The sequence below is a fragment of the Cherax quadricarinatus genome, chromosome 62 (assembly GCF_038502225.1).
Source record: "Cherax quadricarinatus isolate ZL_2023a chromosome 62, ASM3850222v1, whole genome shotgun sequence".
NCBI lineage: Eukaryota > Metazoa > Arthropoda > Malacostraca > Decapoda > Parastacidae > Cherax > Cherax quadricarinatus.
The window spans coordinates 22,499,680-22,505,926 of NC_091353.1; positions in this window are offsets into that span (position 1 = coordinate 22,499,680).

Here is a 6,247-nt window from a genome sequence, read left to right on the forward strand (position 1 = left end):
CCTCTTCACATTTGCGATCCCTGTTCACCTACTAGGTAATTAGGTACCTCTTCACACTTGCGATCCCTGTTCACCTACCAGATAGTTAGGTACCTCTTCACACTTGCGATCTCTGTTCACCTACCAGGTAATTAGGTACCTCTTCACACTTGCGATCCCTGTTCACCTACCAGGTAATTAGGTACCTCTTCACACTTGCGATCCTTGTTCATCTGTCATGTAATTAGGTACCTCTTCACACTTGCGATCCCTGTTCACCTACCAGGTAATTAGGAACCAGAAAGTTAGTCGATACTTGTGGGTTGCATCCTAGAAAAAAGTTAAGCAATAATAATAATAATAATAATAATAATAATAGCAATACTAATACTAATTATAATGACAATAATAATAGCAATGATAAAAATGATGACAATAATAATAGCAATAATAAAAATAATGACAATAATAATAATAATAATAATAATAATAATAATAATAATAATAATAATAATAATAATAATAATAATAATAAGCAACAAATTAGCAACTCCAAACAGGTGTTCTCAGTAACTATGTAACCGTAAACCACAGGAAACAGCAGCAGTGCAGAGAGAGACATTGGCCAAGACGCCGGTGCATTGAAGCCTTTCAAAGCAATGGGGATCTCATCATGTGTCTCGCTACACAAGAAATGAGAGATAATCTGCACTACCTGGCACCCCCGTCTGGAAGCTGCTATATAAGAGAGACTGGTCTGGAACCCTGCCAGCCGGCCTCTTGTGATTACCGTGATGACCCGCTGGTGGTGGTGTTGGGGTGGAGGATGGTGATAGTGGTGGTGGAACTGAGGTGGAGGATGGTGATAGTGGTGGTGGAACTGAGGTGGAGGATGGTGATAGTGGTGGTGGAACTGAGGTGGAGGATGGTGATAGGGAAGATGGTAGCTGTAATTATGATGGTTAGGGAAAAAGAGATCAAATAGGGAAGTGGTAAAAGAGCGGGTACTTAATTTACACACTCATATAAACAACGTCACCAGTCATACATTACCCTTCCCATTAAACAACAGATATACACTTTTTTACGATAGAAAAAGCTCCATTTCTCTTAAAAACTATAGTCATAATGCTAACTACACTAAAAGTTTTCTCTAAAACTTCACCGAGGTCTCAGCACACACCCAAGCCATCATAAAAAATCGGGATCATAAAAACTGGTAATCTTAAACGCTAATCGTAAAACTCTTGCACAAACCTGAGAGTTCTGAGCAGAAGATGATGTTGTGTAACACGTCAGCGAACAGTCACTGATCACACATTATATTTACAGGAAAGTGCCAAACCTGCATGTTCGATCCAAGGAAACTATATCTTAGATCAAGAGCCCTTCTCCGGCATCAAAGCACCTTTCCTATCATGAAGGGACAAGTGACAAGAGGGGGGGGGCAAGATTCCCCCAAAAGCAAGTGACCACAGGGTAGAAAGGTGTCAAACCCTTTGTCACCCGAGAATCGTCTCAAAATGACAAGAGTCAATCGGAAAAGAAAATAAGTTTGAACGTCATTCAGCACTCTTGGTTTTGTATGTGAAGGGCTTAGACATCCAGCAAGTGTATCTTAGATCAGGTTATATGAAATAGCTAAAACCTTCCTTCAAAAATACAAACCATTTGCAAAGAAATGAACATCATTACGCATCCTGGAGATGCATGCCGAGCATCCATATCCTACTGAGCTCTGTTGAACCCTGCTCAACTTGCTGTCTGTCTGCCGAGCCCACTGCCCTTCTGGCAGGCCCACCGGGAACATCATTAACCAGAACAAAGCCTCGTATGTGGCCCTGGATATCACTGTGACAAGGCTAACGTAGAGCGCAGCTCATTACCCGGGACCCCAACACAGCGCGGCCTGGTGGCTAAAGCTCCCGCTTCACACACGGAGGGCCCGGGTTCGATTCCCGGCGGGTGGAAAAATTTCGACACGTTTCCTTACACCTGTTGTCCTGTTCACCTAGCAGCAAATAGGTACCTGGGTGTTAGTCGACTGGTGTGGGTCGCATCCTGGGGGACAAGATTAAGGACCACAATGGAAATAAGTTAGACAGTCCTCGATGACGCACTGACTTTCTTGGGTTATCCTGGGTGGCTAACCCTCCGGGGTTAAAAATCCGAACGAAATCTTATCTTATCTTATCTTATCTTACCAGCCGCCTCCCTGTGTGTTTGGCATGGAGATGGGTGAGCCACTCGTGGCCCAGGAGGTGATATAAGAAGAGAAAAGAATGAGAACGATAATTACGAGAAGAGAATGAGGTGTAGCAGCAGCAGCAGCAGTAGCAGCAGCAGTAGCAGCAGCAGCAGCAGCAGTAGCAGCAGCAGCAGTAGCAGCAGCAGCAGCAGCAGCAGTAGCAGCAGCAGCAGTAGCAGCAGCAGCAGCAGTAGCAGCAGCAGCAGTAGCAGCAGTAGCAGCAGCAGCAGTAGCAGCAGCAGCAGTAGCAGCAGCAGCAGCAGCAGCAGCAGTAGCAGCAGCAGCAGCAGGAACAGCAGCAGCAGGAGCAGCAGCAGCAGTAGTAGTAGTAGTGGAGAAAGAATTAGAGGAAGGAAAAAAAGAAGGGCAAAACGAGGAAGAAAGAGGAGAAATAAACAAAAGGCGAGGAGATTAAAAAAAACAAAAGAGAATAAGGAGAGAGCTGCAGATATCATTACACAGCAGTAATAGCGAGGCAGCCTCCACTGCTCCTCTCCTCTTCGACATCTGCTTTATAAGAGGCGTCATATTGGCCGCTCTTGCACGTTAGCATTCATGGAGGATACAGAGATATTTACATCTCTCTTTCTCACACACACATTTTCGTGAAAAATAATTCAAATCTAGGACTATTCATTCTAACATTGATAATATAGCACCTTTTACTCTCATTTATACTTATTACTGTATATTTTCTAATTCCTGTTTATTTCCTGTTCCTCCCCTTCCACTTGTCTCTTCTATCCCATCTTTCCCCATCTTACTCTGTCTTCCCCCACAATAACACAACTTTCATCCCCCTCCCCCTCCAAACATTCCCACTTCCCCCACCTTCACCAGCACCCCGAACACTTACTTAAACAAGGCACGTTTGGAGAACCAGGTCTTATTGAGACAACGTTTCGCTCGGTATACCGATGAAAGGTATACACAGGGTGAAACTACGTTACGATGAAGACTTGGAGTGTAAATTTCCCCCTTTTTTTTATCACGGCTGTCGTCAGTAAGTCAGCTGGGAGCAGCAGCACCCACCTGGTGCAGCAGCACCCACCTGGTACAGCAGCACCCACCTGGTGCAGCAGCACCCACCTGGCGCAGCAGCACCCACCTGGTGCAGCAGCACCCACCTGGTGCAGCAGCACCCACCTGGTGCAGCAGCACTCACCTGGCGCAGCAGCACCCACCTGGAGCAGCAGCACCCACCTGGTGCAGCAGCACCCACCTGGAGCAGCAGCACCCACCTGGCGCAGCAGCACCCACCTGGCGCAGCAGCACCCACCTGGAGCAGCAGCACCCACCTGGAGCAGCAGCACCCACCTGGAGCAGCAGCACCCACTTGGCGCAGCAGCACCCACCTGGAGCAGCAGCACCCACCTGGAGCAGCAGCACCCACCTGGAGCAGCAGCACCCACCTGGAGCAGCAGCACCCACCTGGCGCAGCAGCATCCACCTGGAGCAGCAGCACCCACCTGGTGTAGCAGCACCCACCTGGTGTAGCAGCACCCACCTGGGGCAGCAGCACCCACCTGGCGCAGCAGCACCCACCTGGAGCAGCAGCACCCACCTGGAGCAGCAGCACCCACCTGGAGCAGCAGCACCCACCTGGAGCAGCAGCACCCACCTGGAGCAGCAGCACCCACCTGGAGCAGCAGCACCCACCTGGTGCAGTAGCACCCACCTGGAGCAGCAGCACCCACCTGGCGCAGCAGCACCCACCTGGAGCAGTAGCACCCACCTGGAGCAGCAGCACCCACCTGGAGCAGCAGCACCCACCTGGCGCAGCTGCACCCACCTGGAGCAGTAGCACCCACCTGGAGCATCAGCACCCACCTGGCACAGCAGCATCCACCTGGTGCAGCAGCACCCACCTGGCGCACCACTTGCCGGAGCATTTACAGTATTTTCCGGCATATAAGGCGCGCGCCCTTTCTTCCAGCAAGTCTTAAAAAATCAGCACGCGCCTTATATGCTCAAGGTCAGGGTCAAGGGTGGGCTCTGAGTTACGTTTTAGCGTAAAGTAAGAGGGTAATCAACCCTTAAATATAAATACTAATTTACCGTTAAGATACTTCTGTTGTGCGCCTTATATGCCGGAAAATACAGCACCTTCTGTCGTGCGCCTTATATGCCGGAAAATACGGCACCTTGTGTCGTGCGCCTTATATTCCGGAAAATACGGTACCTCGCCAGGTGCACGGACGTTCGCTCCTCCTGCAAATCTGCAGCAAGGTGATAAACCGGGTTGATCCACCTCTTGACCTTGACCAAACGAGCTTCTGTGACCTTGGCAAACTGAAAATCCTCCTCCGACCTTGGTACGATGGGTGATACACCACTACCGACCTTTGTGGTGATAGTGGTAGTAGTAGTAATGGTAGTAGCGATAGTAATGGTAATAGGAATAGTAATAGTAGTAATGGTAGTAGTAATAGTAATGGTAGTAGTAATAATAATGGTAGTAATAGTAATGTTAGTAGTAACAATAATGTAGTGGTAACAGTAATGGTAGTAGTACTAGTAATGGTAGTAGTAGCAATAGTAATGGTAGTAATAATAGTAATGCTAGTAGTAATAGTAATGGCAGTAGTAACAATAATGGTAGTAGCAACAAAAATGGTAGTAGTATCATGTGGGAGTTCGACACGTGGATTAGGTAAGAAATACTCACGTAGGCTGGTGGTACGTATAATTACAGATAATGTGTGTAACGCCCTTACAGCCGTGGCCTGCCTCCTCGCTCACTCTCGTATAACTGACTGACTGGCTGGCCGCCCACGTACCCATAGAGGGTCTTTGAATAATGCCAGGTCAGCGCAATATGAGTTCAGATAGTGACTCAGGCAGAGACGGTTGGTCGTTGAGTCAACGGTACACTGGTTACTACTACTGAGAGCTCGGCGACGCTAACGTATGTCGTCCCGACATACAACTAATACAAAATAGAGATGGCAGGTATACGGCTTGGGCTGATTCTATACAATGTCAAAGTACACAACAATTAAACATTATAACCTACATAAGTAGAACATTGGAATGGAAGCTTACGTAACTGAAACTGTAATGCAATACAAGGTATAATATAGTACAACTTAAAACTCAACAAATGAACAACGAACTCAACGTTGAGATTACAAGTGATAAAAAAAAATTTTGATCGATCGATCTGTATTCATGTGATCTACGGATTCTGAGGAAGGAATATATACAAAGAAAAGTGTTTAACAGAAAGTAGATTCGGTGCACACAAATCTAGACTGTTAACTCTCAGAATGCGGAGAGAACATGAACACAAAAAAAAAAATTCTTGTATACTGATAAATTGATACTGTAATTATTCATCTATACAGGTTATTTACATTTAACCCCAACTCTGCTAGGGTGAGATTGACATATGCAGAATGGGTGTCATCTCTGGGAGGATCAAACTCTGTAGCATTGGCTAACTCATGCTGTATTTGAGGCAAATCTGAATTGGAAGTTACAAATGATACTTGAGGATTTCTCAATACCTGTCGTGTACGTAGGGAATAACGACATTCAGGTTGATCGTCTGACTGAGTATCAGAGGAAGAGAGTACAGGATCAGGAGGATTGTCAGAGTCTGTCACATTAGTCTGGGTTGAAACATCATTATCATCACATACTAACTTCATATGATCTAAATGCGATTCTTTATACTGACCAGTACTAATCTCTCTAACCTTATACTTATTACCAGTGATATGTTCAACTACTCGATAAGGACCAACAAACGTTTGATCAAGCTTTGGCATTGCAGACGTTTTGTTAAAGTTAATCAGCATAACTCTCGAACCTACTTTGATTTTGGATGGCTTTGCTCGAGTGTTTGCGACTCTTGTAAATTCTGCTGTTGATTTATGAAGTGTTTCACGGATTCTTCTAAAAACACTTTGAGCTAAGCTGGTACGAGTTGCTATGAAATCATCAGGGTTGTAATTTGGTTTTGGATTAGAATATAACAACTCATAAGGCAAACGTTTATCTACACCATACAATGCA